Genomic DNA, 15759 nt, shown 5'->3' with positions numbered 1-15759 from the left:
TAACCCTGTAAGGGGGTGGTGCACTGTACCCGAAGATACTGCCATATCGGGTCAATGCATAGGGCGACGGAAGCAAGCTTCGAAATCGGCCCCCGTTCTCAAAAATCCATTTAATATATGGTCCCCAGATAGGGGACGTATCAGATATTAAACTGATAAGAACAGATACTACACTTGATCTTAGCCAAAAGGCCGAGAAGCGATAACCGTGAAAGGGGCGGGCCCAACAAGGTCCCCTTCATGGGCACTATCACTGCTTGCTGTCAGGGAGGCTGCCAGACAATTTTCCATGCACACTCTGGGCTGGGGGGCAGTCAACCACCAGTACACACAGCAGAACCTAAACCCATACCATTATTGCTAAGCAGCAAGACAGGGGCCCATTGCACTCCCACGGGGCCTTTTTAAATGCAATCCATAACCCGGATTTGCCAGGAACCCTTCTTACTCCTCCTACTTGCATGTGACACTGGGCTTAGGATCTGCATAGGAAACACACACACAAGCACACACCTACCTTTGTTGCCTGCAGATGCCTCCTTGGCTGTCCCCAAACGGTATCAAACCAACACCCACGGGAAGCTGTAAGCATAGAGGACATGCCTGCACCCCATTGGACTTACCTGTGTGGGTTAAATCCGGGTTATTTGACAACCTATGGCGGTGATGGTTCTGCTCAGGCAGAGCAGTGCTGATGCTCCTCATAAAGCTGTCGCTGCTGTGAAGGTTCTAGGTGACATCACAAATCCCTATGGTTACATACACAACAAAGCTGGGTTGTTGTTGTTTACACTCTGCAAGGCCTGTGGAAGTGAGTGACATCATAGCACTGTAGTTCTGAGGGTTCTAGATGGATGCAACAATCTCCTGTTGCTTCTATGAAGGCCATAATAGACGACATCACCAAACAGCTCCATAGTCACATACACAGCAAAGGAGAGATGTTGTTTACACCTAGTGATGTCAGTAGTATTGAGTGACATCACAGCACAGTGCTAAGGCTCCTGGGCCTGGACACAGCAGCGGCTGCAATATCTCAACGGAGAATACGTTTATATATATGTGTGTGTGTGCGCGTATATATATATATATATATATATATATATATATATATTTCTCCGCCGAAATCACTTTTAAACCCATTTCCACCTTTTTTTCCCTTCTCTTCCTCTTACTTTTTTTTCACGTTTTTTTACGTTTTTCTCCTTTTCGCCTCTTTTCTGGGCGTATTATTCTTCTTTTTCTTCTTTTTTTTCGTCTAATGCTGTCACGATGCCGGCTGGCAGGTGGTGGATCCTCTGTGCCAGAGAGGGATGGCGAGGACCGCGCTAGTGGACCGGTTCTAAGCCACTACAGGTTTTCACCAGAGCCCGCCGCAAAGCGGGATGGTCTTGCTGCGGCGGTAGTGACCAGGTCGTATCCACTAGCAACGGCTCACCTCTCTGGCTGCTGAAGATGCTGAAGATAGGCGCGGTACAATGGAGTAGGCAGAAGCAAGGTCGGACGTAGCAGAAGGTCGGGGGCAGGCGGCAAGGATCGTAGTCAGGGGCAACGGCAGGAGGTCAGGAACACGGACTAGGAACAGACTAGGGAACGCTTTCACTAGGCACTAAGGCAACAAGATCCGGCAAGGGAGTGCAAGGGAGGAGACTAGATAAAGGCAGGGAACAGGTGGGAACAATTAAGCTAATTGGGAAGATTGGGCCAGGCACCAACATTGGTGCACTGGCCCTTTAAATCGCAGGGAGCTGGCGCGCGCGCGCCCTAGAGAGCGGAGCCGCGCGCGCCAGCACATGACAGCAGGAGACGGGAACGGGTAAGTGACCTGGGATGCGATTCGCGAGCGGGCGCGTCCCGCTGTGCGAATCGCATCCCCAACGGCCATGACAGGGCAGCGCTCCCGGTCAGCGGGACCGACCGGGGCGCTGCGGAGAGAGAGACGCCGTACGCGCTCCGGGGAGGAGCGGGGACCCGGAGCGCTAGGCGTAACAGTACCCCCCCCCCTTAGGTCTCCCCCTCTTCTTGGGGCCAAAGAACCTGAGGAAAAAAAATTCAATTTTTCCGTGATGAGGTCCGATGCAAATTAGGAGGGGTTCTGTGTGGAAACGAACGAGACAGTCCAATCTTTTATTGTAAAAACAATAGATGTAGAGGGGTCTGGCGAGACTGGTCACAGGAACGTAGAACCTGTTGATGAGAGAGGCCAAAAAAAATTTTCCTGCAGATCCGGAATCCAAGAAGAGCATAGTAGAGAAGGAGAAGGTAGAGGCAGATATCCGCACAGGCACAGTAAGGCGTGGAGAAGCAGAGTTGACATCAAGAACTGTGTCACCTTTGTGCGGAGTCAGCGTACGTCTTTCCAGGCGGGGAGGACGGATAGGACAATCCTTCAGGAAGAGTTCGGTACCGGCATAGTACAGGCAAAGATTCTCCATGCGGCGTAGTGTCCTCTCTTGAGGTGTCAAGCAAGACCGGTCAACTTGCATAGCCTCCGCGGCGGGAAGCACAGGAACAGATTGCAGAGGACCAGAGGGGAGAGGAGCCGGAGAGAAAAAACGCTTCGTGCGAACAAAGTCCATATCCAGACGGAGCTCCAGACGCCATCCGGAAGAACGCATGTCAATGCGAGTGGCAAGGTGAATGAGTTCATGTAGGTCAGCAGGAGTCTCTCGTGCGGCCAGAACATCTTTAATGTTGCTGGATAGGCCTTTTTTAAAGGTCGCGCAGAGAACCTCACTATTCCAAGACAACTCGTAAGCAAGAGTACGGAACTGAATGGCGTACTCGCCAACGGAAGAAACACCCTGGGCCAGGTTCAGCAGGGCAATCTCGGCTGAAGAAGCTCGGGCAGGTTCCTCAAAGACACTTCGAATTTCCGAGAAGAAGGAGTGTACAGAGGCAGTGACGGGGTCATTGCGGTCCCAGAGCGGTGCGGCCCATGACAGGGCTTTTCCAGACAGAAGGCTGACTACGAAAGCCACCTTAGACCTTTCAGTAGGAAACTGGTCCGACATCATCTCCAAGTGCTGGGAACATTGCGAAAGAAAGCCACGGCAATACTTAGAGTCCCCATTAAATTTGTCCGGCAAGGACAGGCAGAGGCTAGGAGTGGCCACTCGCTGCGGAGGAGGTGCAGGAGCTGGCGGAGGAGAAGATTGCTGGAGAAGTTGCGACTGAAGTTGGTGCGAAATGGTGGACATTTCCGACAGCTGACGGGTTAGAAGGGCGATCAGTCGGGCTTGCTGGGCGGCCACCGTGGTGAGGTCAGCGACCACTGACAGAGGAACTTCAGCGGGATCCATGGCCGGATCTACTGTCACGATGCCGGCTGGCAGGTGGTGGATCCTCTGTGCCAGAGAGGGATGGCGAGGACCGCGCTAGTGGACCGGTTCTAAGCCACTACAGGTTTTCACCAGAGCCCGCCGCAAAGCGGGATGGTCTTGCTGCGGCGGTAGTGACCAGGTCGTATCCACTAGCAACGGCTCACCTCTCTGGCTGCTGAAGATGCTGAAGATAGGCGCGGTACAATGGAGTAGGCAGAAGCAAGGTCGGACGTAGCAGAAGGTCGGGGGCAGGCGGCAAGGATCGTAGTCAGGGGCAACGGCAGGAGGTCAGGAACACGGACTAGGAACAGACTAGGGAACGCTTTCACTAGGCACTAAGGCAACAAGATCCGGCAAGGGAGTGCAAGGGAGGAGACTAGATAAAGGCAGGGAACAGGTGGGAACAATTAAGCTAATTGGGAAGATTGGGCCAGGCACCAACATTGGTGCACTGGCCCTTTAAATCGCAGGGAGCTGGCGCGCGCGCGCCCTAGAGAGCGGAGCCGCGCGCGCCAGCACATGACAGCAGGAGACGGGAACGGGTAAGTGACCTGGGATGCGATTCGCGAGCGGGCGCGTCCCGCTGTGCGAATCGCATCCCCAACGGCCATGACAGGGCAGCGCTCCCGGTCAGCGGGACCGACCGGGGCGCTGCGGAGAGAGAGACGCCGTACGCGCTCCGGGGAGGAGCGGGGACCCGGAGCGCTAGGCGTAACAAATGCATACCCCATCAGTGCAGCAATGCTTATTCAATACCGCCAGCAGATGGAGACACTGGGGGATAATTTTCTAAGGATTTATACTGATTTTTCCTGTCTGAATTTGTCGCACAGAAAGTTGCAGGCCGAATATGTGTGACATTTCTGCGACTTTAGCTTCTAGAGCATTTTTACAACATTATACATAGGTGCTGAATACATAAAAAGCGACTGTTCAGCGACAGACAAGTCGCATCGGCTGAAAGTAGGCCAGAATGTCAGTCCATGTTGGAGCAGGTTTAGATACAGTCTAAAGTATAGATCTCAAAGTCTGTGCACAGAATTTAGCAAGGGCCTCGCACCTTCTGATGCATCAGGTAGGTGCACAATAGCATAGCCTAACCCTCTGTACTTTGGTCTATATTGATGCGGGACATAGACAGCCAGCTGATGACCAATCCATTAGTGCAATGGATGGCTGGAAGCATTTGTCTTTGCCTTTGCAATACCACAGAAGCAATGCATGGTCAATGTACAGCAATGACACACCTGTGTGAACAGCCAGGAGACCCCCCCCCCCCCCCCCCATGTTATGTTACATAGTTACATAGTTAGTACGGTCGAAAAAAGACATATGTCCATCAAGTTCAACCAGGGAATTAAGGGGTAGGGGTGTGGCGCGATATTGGGGAAGGGATGAGATTTTATATTTCTTCATAAGCATTAATCTTATTTTGTCAATTAGGAACATTCAGCACCCACCCGCTATCAAGGCAGCTGCCTATCATGTCATGCCCTACCTGCACAGGTGTGCTGGCTACTCAAATGATCCAATTAAGGAGGCCATTTAGTCAGCAGCAGCAGAAGTCCTGTGCCTGGACGCTCCAACAGCGGCCAGACACAAGCAGAAGCAGCAGAAGCAGCAGCAGCAGCACCACCTTTTGTTTTTTGGCTGCAGCAGCAGCAAGGCCCACAGGGCTGGCTAGCTGGCTAGCCAGCAAGCAGGTAGCAATGAAAGTAGGAATCTTTCTTTTTAACCCTGTAAGGGGGTGGTGCACTGTACCCGAAGATACTGCCATATCGGGTCAATGCATAGGGCGACGGAAGCAAGCTTCGAAATCGGCCCCCGTTCTCAAAAATCCATTTAATATATGGTCCCCAGATAGGGGACGTATCAGATATTAAACTGATAAGAACAGATACTACACTTGATCTTAGCCAAAAGGCCGAGAAGCGATAACCGTGAAAGGGGCGGGCCCAACAAGGTCCCCTTCATGGGCACTATCACTGCTTGCTGTCAGGGAGGCTGCCAGACAATTTTCCATGCACACTCTGGGCTGGGGGGCAGTCAACCACCAGTACACACAGCAGAACCTAAACCCATACCATTATTGCTAAGCAGCAAGACAGGGGCCCATTGCACTCCCACGGGGCCTTTTTAAATGCAATCCATAACCCGGATTTGCCAGGAACCCTTCTTACTCCTCCTACTTGCATGTGACACTGGGCTTAGGATCTGCATAGGAAACACACACACAAGCACACACCTACCTTTGTTGCCTGCAGATGCCTCCTTGGCTGTCCCCAAACGGTATCAAACCAACACCCACGGGAAGCTGTAAGCATAGAGGACATGCCTGCACCCCATTGGACTTACCTGTGTGGGTTAAATCCGGGTTATTTGACAACCTATGGCGGTGATGGTTCTGCTCAGGCAGAGCAGTGCTGATGCTCCTCATAAAGCTGTCGCTGCTGTGAAGGTTCTAGGTGACATCACAAATCCCTATGGTTACATACACAACAAAGCTGGGTTGTTGTTGTTTACACTCTGCAAGGCCTGTGGAAGTGAGTGACATCATAGCACTGTAGTTCTGAGGGTTCTAGATGGATGCAACAATCTCCTGTTGCTTCTATGAAGGCCATAATAGACGACATCACCAAACAGCTCCATAGTCACATACACAGCAAAGGAGAGATGTTGTTTACACCTAGTGATGTCAGTGGTATTGAGTGACATCACAGCACAGTGCTAAGGCTCCTGGGCGTGGACACAGCAGCGGCTGCAATATCTCAACGGAGAATACGTTTATATATATGTGTGTGTGTGCGCGTATATATATATATATATATATATATATATATATATATATATATTTCTCCGCCGAAATCACTTTTAAACCCATTTCCACCTTTTTTTCCCTTCTCTTCCTCTTACTTTTTTTTCACGTTTTTTTACGTTTTTCTCCTTTTCGCCTCTTTTCTGGGCGTATTATTCTTCTTTTTCTTCTTTTTTTTCGTCTAATGCATACCCCATCAGTGCAGCAATGCTTATTCAATACCGCCAGCAGATGGAGACACTGGGGGATAATTTTCTAAGGATTTATACTGATTTTTCCTGTCTGAATTTGTCGCACAGAAAGTTGCAGGCCGAATATGTGTGACATTTCTGCGACTTTAGCTTCTAGAGCATTTTTACAACATTATACATAGGTGCTGAATACATAAAAAGCGACTGTTCAGCGACAGACAAGTCGCATCGGCTGAAAGTAGGCCAGAATGTCAGTCCATGTTGGAGCAGGTTTAGATACAGTCTAAAGTATAGATCTCAAAGTCTGTGCACAGAATTTAGCAAGGGCCTCGCACCTTCTGATGCATCAGGTAGGTGCACAATAGCATAGCCTAACCCTCTGTACTTTGGTCTATATTGATGCGGGACATAGACAGCCAGCTGATGACCATCCATTAGTGCAATGGATGGCTGGAAGCATTTGTCTTTGCCTTTGCAATACCACAGAAGCAATGCATGGTCAATGTACAGCAATGACACACCTGTGTGAACAGCCAGGAGACCCCCCCCCCCCCCCCCATGTTATGTTACATAGTTACATAGTTAGTACGGTCGAAAAAAGACATATGTCCATCAAGTTCAACCAGGGAATTAAGGGGTAGGGGTGTGGCGCGATATTGGGGAAGGGATGAGATTTTATATTTCTTCATAAGCATTAATCTTATTTTGTCAATTAGGAACATTCAGCACCCACCCGCTATCAAGGCAGCTGCCTATCATGTCATGCCCTACCTGCACAGGTGTGCTGGCTACTCAAATGATCCAATTAAGGAGGCCATTTAGTCAGCAGCAGCAGAAGTCCTGTGCCTGGACGCTCCAACAGCGGCCAGACACAAGCAGAAGCAGCAGAAGCAGCAGCAGCAGCACCACCTTTTGTTTTTTGGCTGCAGCAGCAGCAAGGCCCACAGGGCTGGCTAGCTGGCTAGCCAGCAAGCAGGTAGCAATGAAAGTAGGAATCTTTCTTTTTAACCCTGTAAGGGGGTGGTGCACTGTACCCGAAGATACTGCCATATCGGGTCAATGCATAGGGCGACGGAAGCAAGCTTCGAAATCGGCCCCCGTTCTCAAAAATCCATTTAATATATGGTCCCCAGATAGGGGACGTATCAGATATTAAACTGATAAGAACAGATACTACACTTGATCTTAGCCAAAAGGCCGAGAAGCGATAACCGTGAAAGGGGCGGGCCCAACAAGGTCCCCTTCATGGGCACTATCACTGCTTGCTGTCAGGGAGGCTGCCAGACAATTTTCCATGCACACTCTGGGCTGGGGGGCAGTCAACCACCAGTACACACAGCAGAACCTAAACCCATACCATTATTGCTAAGCAGCAAGACAGGGGCCCATTGCACTCCCACGGGGCCTTTTTAAATGCAATCCATAACCCGGATTTGCCAGGAACCCTTCTTACTCCTCCTACTTGCATGTGACACTGGGCTTAGGATCTGCATAGGAAACACACACACAAGCACACACCTACCTTTGTTGCCTGCAGATGCCTCCTTGGCTGTCCCCAAACGGTATCAAACCAACACCCACGGGAAGCTGTAAGCATAGAGGACATGCCTGCACCCCATTGGACTTACCTGTGTGGGTTAAATCCGGGTTATTTGACAACCTATGGCGGTGATGGTTCTGCTCAGGCAGAGCAGTGCTGATGCTCCTCATAAAGCTGTCGCTGCTGTGAAGGTTCTAGGTGACATCACAAATCCCTATGGTTACATACACAACAAAGCTGGGTTGTTGTTGTTTACACTCTGCAAGGCCTGTGGAAGTGAGTGACATCATAGCACTGTAGTTCTGAGGGTTCTAGATGGATGCAACAATCTCCTGTTGCTTCTATGAAGGCCATAATAGACGACATCACCAAACAGCTCCATAGTCACATACACAGCAAAGGAGAGATGTTGTTTACACCTAGTGATGTCAGTGGTATTGAGTGACATCACAGCACAGTGCTAAGGCTCCTGGGCCTGGACACAGCAGCGGCTGCAATATCTCAACGGAGAATACGTTTATATATATGTGTGTGTGTGCGCGTATATATATATATATATATATATATATATATATATATATATATATATTCTCCGCCGAAATCACTTTTAAACCCATTTCCACCTTTTTTTCCCTTCTCTTCCTCTTACTTTTTTTTCACGTTTTTTTACGTTTTTCTCCTTTTCGCCTCTTTTCTGGGCGTATTATTCTTCTTTTTCTTCTTTTTTTTCGTCTAATGCATACCCCATCAGTGCAGCAATGCTTATTCAATACCGCCAGCAGATGGAGACACTGGGGGATAATTTTCTAAGGATTTATACTGATTTTTCCTGTCTGAATTTGTCGCACAGAAAGTTGCAGGCCGAATATGTGTGACATTTCTGCGACTTTAGCTTCTAGAGCATTTTTACAACATTATACATAGGTGCTGAATACATAAAAAGCGACTGTTCAGCGACAGACAAGTCGCATCGGCTGAAAGTAGGCCAGAATGTCAGTCCATGTTGGAGCAGGTTTAGATACAGTCTAAAGTATAGATCTCAAAGTCTGTGCACAGAATTTAGCAAGGGCCTCGCACCTTCTGATGCATCAGGTAGGTGCACAATAGCATAGCCTAACCCTCTGTACTTTGGTCTATATTGATGCGGGACATAGACAGCCAGCTGATGACCAATCCATTAGTGCAATGGATGGCTGGAAGCATTTGTCTTTGCCTTTGCAATACCACAGAAGCAATGCATGGTCAATGTACAGCAATGACACACCTGTGTGAACAGCCAGGAGACCCCCCCCCCCCCCCCCATGTTATGTTACATAGTTACATAGTTAGTACGGTCGAAAAAAGACATATGTCCATCAAGTTCAACCAGGGAATTAAGGGGTAGGGGTGTGGCGCGATATTGGGGAAGGGATGAGATTTTATATTTCTTCATAAGCATTAATCTTATTTTGTCAATTAGGAACATTCAGCACCCACCCGCTATCAAGGCAGCTGCCTATCATGTCATGCCCTACCTGCACAGGTGTGCTGGCTACTCAAATGATCCAATTAAGGAGGCCATTTAGTCAGCAGCAGCAGAAGTCCTGTGCCTGGACGCTCCAACAGCGGCCAGACACAAGCAGAAGCAGCAGAAGCAGCAGCAGCAGCACCACCTTTTGTTTTTTGGCTGCAGCAGCAGCAAGGCCCACAGGGCTGGCTAGCTGGCTAGCCAGCAAGCAGGTAGCAATGAAAGTAGGAATCTTTCTTTTTAACCCTGTAAGGGGGTGGTGCACTGTACCCGAAGATACTGCCATATCGGGTCAATGCATAGGGCGACGGAAGCAAGCTTCGAAATCGGCCCCCGTTCTCAAAAATCCATTTAATATATGGTCCCCAGATAGGGGACGTATCAGATATTAAACTGATAAGAACAGATACTACACTTGATCTTAGCCAAAAGGCCGAGAAGCGATAACCGTGAAAGGGGCGGGCCCAACAAGGTCCCCTTCATGGGCACTATCACTGCTTGCTGTCAGGGAGGCTGCCAGACAATTTTCCATGCACACTCTGGGCTGGGGGGCAGTCAACCACCAGTACACACAGCAGAACCTAAACCCATACCATTATTGCTAAGCAGCAAGACAGGGGCCCATTGCACTCCCACGGGGCCTTTTTAAATGCAATCCATAACCCGGATTTGCCAGGAACCCTTCTTACTCCTCCTACTTGCATGTGACACTGGGCTTAGGATCTGCATAGGAAACACACACACAAGCACACACCTACCTTTGTTGCCTGCAGATGCCTCCTTGGCTGTCCCCAAACGGTATCAAACCAACACCCACGGGAAGCTGTAAGCATAGAGGACATGCCTGCACCCCATTGGACTTACCTGTGTGGGTTAAATCCGGGTTATTTGACAACCTATGGCGGTGATGGTTCTGCTCAGGCAGAGCAGTGCTGATGCTCCTCATAAAGCTGTCGCTGCTGTGAAGGTTCTAGGTGACATCACAAATCCCTATGGTTACATACACAACAAAGCTGGGTTGTTGTTGTTTACACTCTGCAAGGCCTGTGGAAGTGAGTGACATCATAGCACTGTAGTTCTGAGGGTTCTAGATGGATGCAACAATCTCCTGTTGCTTCTATGAAGGCCATAATAGACGACATCACCAAACAGCTCCATAGTCACATACACAGCAAAGGAGAGATGTTGTTTACACCTAGTGATGTCAGTGGTATTGAGTGACATCACAGCACAGTGCTAAGGCTCCTGGGCCTGGACACAGCAGCGGCTGCAATATCTCAACGGAGAATACGTTTATATATATGTGTGTGTGTGCGCGTATATATATATATATATATATATATATATATATATATATATTTCTCCGCCGAAATCACTTTTAAACCCATTTCCACCTTTTTTTCCCTTCTCTTCCTCTTACTTTTTTTTCACGTTTTTTTACGTTTTTCTCCTTTTCGCCTCTTTTCTGGGCGTATTATTCTTCTTTTTCTTCTTTTTTTTCGTCTAATGCATACCCCATCAGTGCAGCAATGCTTATTCAATACCGCCAGCAGATGGAGACACTGGGGGATAATTTTCTAAGGATTTATACTGATTTTTCCTGTCTGAATTTGTCGCACAGAAAGTTGCAGGCCGAATATGTGTGACATTTCTGCGACTTTAGCTTCTAGAGCATTTTTACAACATTATACATAGGTGCTGAATACATAAAAAGCGACTGTTCAGCGACAGACAAGTCGCATCGGCTGAAAGTAGGCCAGAATGTCAGTCCATGTTGGAGCAGGTTTAGATACAGTCTAAAGTATAGATCTCAAAGTCTGTGCACAGAATTTAGCAAGGGCCTCGCACCTTCTGATGCATCAGGTAGGTGCACAATAGCATAGCCTAACCCTCTGTACTTTGGTCTATATTGATGCGGGACATAGACAGCCAGCTGATGACCAATCCATTAGTGCAATGGATGGCTGGAAGCATTTGTCTTTGCCTTTGCAATACCACAGAAGCAATGCATGGTCAATGTACAGCAATGACACACCTGTGTGAACAGCCAGGAGACCCCCCCCCCCCCCCCATGTTATGTTACATAGTTACATAGTTAGTACGGTCGAAAAAAGACATATGTCCATCAAGTTCAACCAGGGAATTAAGGGGTAGGGGTGTGGCGCGATATTGGGGAAGGGATGAGATTTTATATTTCTTCATAAGCATTAATCTTATTTTGTCAATTAGGAACATTCAGCACCCACCCGCTATCAAGGCAGCTGCCTATCATGTCATGCCCTACCTGCACAGGTGTGCTGGCTACTCAAATGATCCAATTAAGGAGGCCATTTAGTCAGCAGCAGCAGAAGTCCTGTGCCTGGACGCTCCAACAGCGGCCAGACACAAGCAGAAGCAGCAGAAGCAGCAGCAGCAGCACCACCTTTTGTTTTTTGGCTGCAGCAGCAGCAAGGCCCACAGGGCTGGCTAGCTGGCTAGCCAGCAAGCAGGTAGCAATGAAAGTAGGAATCTTTCTTTTTAACCCTGTAAGGGGGTGGTGCACTGTACCCGAAGATACTGCCATATCGGGTCAATGCATAGGGCGACGGAAGCAAGCTTCGAAATCGGCCCCCGTTCTCAAAAATCCATTTAATATATGGTCCCCAGATAGGGGACGTATCAGATATTAAACTGATAAGAACAGATACTACACTTGATCTTAGCCAAAAGGCCGAGAAGCGATAACCGTGAAAGGGGCGGGCCCAACAAGGTCCCCTTCATGGGCACTATCACTGCTTGCTGTCAGGGAGGCTGCCAGACAATTTTCCATGCACACTCTGGGCTGGGGGGCAGTCAACCACCAGTACACACAGCAGAACCTAAACCCATACCATTATTGCTAAGCAGCAAGACAGGGGCCCATTGCACTCCCACGGGGCCTTTTTAAATGCAATCCATAACCCGGATTTGCCAGGAACCCTTCTTACTCCTCCTACTTGCATGTGACACTGGGCTTAGGATCTGCATAGGAAACACACACACAAGCACACACCTACCTTTGTTGCCTGCAGATGCCTCCTTGGCTGTCCCCAAACGGTATCAAACCAACACCCACGGGAAGCTGTAAGCATAGAGGACATGCCTGCACCCCATTGGACTTACCTGTGTGGGTTAAATCCGGGTTATTTGACAACCTATGGCGGTGATGGTTCTGCTCAGGCAGAGCAGTGCTGATGCTCCTCATAAAGCTGTCGCTGCTGTGAAGGTTCTAGGTGACATCACAAATCCCTATGGTTACATACACAACAAAGCTGGGTTGTTGTTGTTTACACTCTGCAAGGCCTGTGGAAGTGAGTGACATCATAGCACTGTAGTTCTGAGGGTTCTAGATGGATGCAACAATCTCCTGTTGCTTCTATGAAGGCCATAATAGACGACATCACCAAACAGCTCCATAGTCACATACACAGCAAAGGAGAGATGTTGTTTACACCTAGTGATGTCAGTGGTATTGAGTGACATCACAGCACAGTGCTAAGGCTCCTGGGCCTGGACACAGCAGCGGCTGCAATATCTCAACGGAGAATACGTTTATATATATGTGTGTGTGTGCGCGTATATATATATATATATATATATATATATATATATATATATATATATATTTCTCCGCCGAAATCACTTTTAAACCCATTTCCACCTTTTTTTCCCTTCTCTTCCTCTTACTTTTTTTTCACGTTTTTTTACGTTTTTCTCCTTTTCGCCTCTTTTCTGGGCGTATTATTCTTCTTTTTCTTCTTTTTTTTCGTCTAATGCATACCCCATCAGTGCAGCAATGCTTATTCAATACCGCCAGCAGATGGAGACACTGGGGGATAATTTTCTAAGGATTTATACTGATTTTTCCTGTCTGAATTTGTCGCACAGAAAGTTGCAGGCCGAATATGTGTGACATTTCTGCGACTTTAGCTTCTAGAGCATTTTTACAACATTATACATAGGTGCTGAATACATAAAAAGCGACTGTTCAGCGACAGACAAGTCGCATCGGCTGAAAGTAGGCCAGAATGTCAGTCCATGTTGGAGCAGGTTTAGATACAGTCTAAAGTATAGATCTCAAAGTCTGTGCACAGAATTTAGCAAGGGCCTCGCACCTTCTGATGCATCAGGTAGGTGCACAATAGCATAGCCTAACCCTCTGTACTTTGGTCTATATTGATGCGGGACATAGACAGCCAGCTGATGACCAATCCATTAGTGCAATGGATGGCTGGAAGCATTTGTCTTTGCCTTTGCAATACCACAGAAGCAATGCATGGTCAATGTACAGCAATGACACACCTGTGTGAACAGCCAGGAGACCCCCCCCCCCCATGTTATGTTACATAGTTACATAGTTAGTACGGTCGAAAAAAGACATATGTCCATCAAGTTCAACCAGGGAATTAAGGGGTAGGGGTGTGGCGCGATATTGGGGAAGGGATGAGATTTTATATTTCTTCATAAGCATTAATCTTATTTTGTCAATTAGGAACATTCAGCACCCACCCGCTATCAAGGCAGCTGCCTATCATGTCATGCCCTACCTGCACAGGTGTGCTGGCTACTCAAATGATCCAATTAAGGAGGCCATTTAGTCAGCAGCAGCAGAAGTCCTGTGCCTGGACGCTCCAACAGCGGCCAGACACAAGCAGAAGCAGCAGAAGCAGCAGCAGCAGCACCACCTTTTGTTTTTTGGCTGCAGCAGCAGCAAGGCCCACAGGGCTGGCTAGCTGGCTAGCCAGCAAGCAGGTAGCAATGAAAGTAGGAATCTTTCTTTTTAACCCTGTAAGGGGGTGGTGCACTGTACCCGAAGATACTGCCATATCGGGTCAATGCATAGGGCGACGGAAGCAAGCTTCGAAATCGGCCCCCGTTCTCAAAAATCCATTTAATATATGGTCCCCAGATAGGGGACGTATCAGATATTAAACTGATAAGAACAGATACTACACTTGATCTTAGCCAAAAGGCCGAGAAGCGATAACCGTGAAAGGGGCGGGCCCAACAAGGTCCCCTTCATGGGCACTATCACTGCTTGCTGTCAGGGAGGCTGCCAGACAATTTTCCATGCACACTCTGGGCTGGGGGGCAGTCAACCACCAGTACACACAGCAGAACCTAAACCCATACCATTATTGCTAAGCAGCAAGACAGGGGCCCATTGCACTCCCACGGGGCCTTTTTAAATGCAATCCATAACCCGGATTTGCCAGGAACCCTTCTTACTCCTCCTACTTGCATGTGACACTGGGCTTAGGATCTGCATAGGAAACACACACACAAGCACACACCTACCTTTGTTGCCTGCAGATGCCTCCTTGGCTGTCCCCAAACGGTATCAAACCAACACCCACGGGAAGCTGTAAGCATAGAGGACATGCCTGCACCCCATTGGACTTACCTGTGTGGGTTAAATCCGGGTTATTTGACAACCTATGGCGGTGATGGTTCTGCTCAGGCAGAGCAGTGCTGATGCTCCTCATAAAGCTGTCGCTGCTGTGAAGGTTCTAGGTGACATCACAAATCCCTATGGTTACATACACAACAAAGCTGGGTTGTTGTTGTTTACACTCTGCAAGGCCTGTGGAAGTGAGTGACATCATAGCACTGTAGTTCTGAGGGTTCTAGATGGATGCAACAATCTCCTGTTGCTTCTATGAAGGCCATAATAGACGACATCACCAAACAGCTCCATAGTCACATACACAGCAAAGGAGAGATGTTGTTTACACCTAGTGATGTCAGTGGTATTGAGTGACATCACAGCACAGTGCTAAGGCTCCTGGGCCTGGACACAGCAGCGGCTGCAATATCTCAACGGAGAATACGTTTATATATATGTGTGTGTGTGCGCGTATATATATATATATATATATATATATATATATATATATATATATATTTCTCCGCCGAAATCACTTTTAAACCCATTTCCACCTTTTTTTCCCTTCTCTTCCTCTTACTTTTTTTTCACGTTTTTTTACGTTTTTCTCCTTTTCGCCTCTTTTCTGGGCGTATTATTCTTCTTTTTCTTCTTTTTTTTCGTCTAATGCATACCCCATCAGTGCAGCAATGCTTATTCAATACCGCCAGCAGATGGAGACACTGGGGGATAATTTTCTAAGGATTTATACTGATTTTTCCTGTCTGAATTTGTCGCACAGAAAGTTGCAGGCCGAATATGTGTGACATTTCTGCGACTTTAGCTTCTAGAGCATTTTTACAACATTATACATAGGTGCTGAATACATAAAAAGCGACTGTTCAGCGACAGACAAGTCGCATCGGCTGAAAGTAGGCCAGAATGTCAGTCCATGTTGGAGCAGGTTTAAATACAGTCTAAAGTATAGATCTCAAAGTCT

At 48.1% G+C, this 15759-nt stretch overlaps 6 non-coding genes across 6 annotated transcripts; all 6 read right to left on the bottom strand.

Moving 5' to 3' along the window:
* Positions 1–13: 13 nt before the first annotated feature.
* LOC130334917 (U2 spliceosomal RNA) lies at positions 14–204 on the bottom strand. Its single transcript, XR_008876638.1, has one exon. It is a non-coding gene; the product is annotated as a U2 spliceosomal RNA (small nuclear RNA).
* Positions 205–5068: 4864 nt separating this feature from the next.
* LOC130334916 (U2 spliceosomal RNA) lies at positions 5069–5259 on the bottom strand. The gene has a single exon (XR_008876637.1). It is a non-coding gene; the product is annotated as a U2 spliceosomal RNA (small nuclear RNA).
* Positions 5260–7347: 2088 nt separating this feature from the next.
* LOC130334914 (U2 spliceosomal RNA) lies at positions 7348–7538 on the bottom strand. Its single transcript, XR_008876636.1, has one exon. It is a non-coding gene; the product is annotated as a U2 spliceosomal RNA (small nuclear RNA).
* A 2092-nt stretch (positions 7539–9630) lies between these two features.
* Positions 9631–9821, bottom strand: LOC130334912 (U2 spliceosomal RNA). The gene has a single exon (XR_008876634.1). It is a non-coding gene; the product is annotated as a U2 spliceosomal RNA (small nuclear RNA).
* Positions 9822–11907: 2086 nt separating this feature from the next.
* LOC130334911 (U2 spliceosomal RNA) lies at positions 11908–12098 on the bottom strand. Its single transcript, XR_008876633.1, has one exon. It is a non-coding gene; the product is annotated as a U2 spliceosomal RNA (small nuclear RNA).
* A 2090-nt stretch (positions 12099–14188) lies between these two features.
* On the bottom strand, positions 14189–14379 carry LOC130334910 (U2 spliceosomal RNA). Its single transcript, XR_008876632.1, has one exon. It is a non-coding gene; the product is annotated as a U2 spliceosomal RNA (small nuclear RNA).
* Positions 14380–15759: the final 1380 nt, after the last annotated feature.

This window comes from Hyla sarda, unplaced genomic scaffold, assembly GCF_029499605.1.
Source record: "Hyla sarda isolate aHylSar1 unplaced genomic scaffold, aHylSar1.hap1 scaffold_446, whole genome shotgun sequence".
NCBI lineage: Eukaryota > Metazoa > Chordata > Amphibia > Anura > Hylidae > Hyla > Hyla sarda.
Note: the sequence above shows the minus strand (reverse complement) of the source record. Positions and strands in the feature narration are given on the sequence as shown.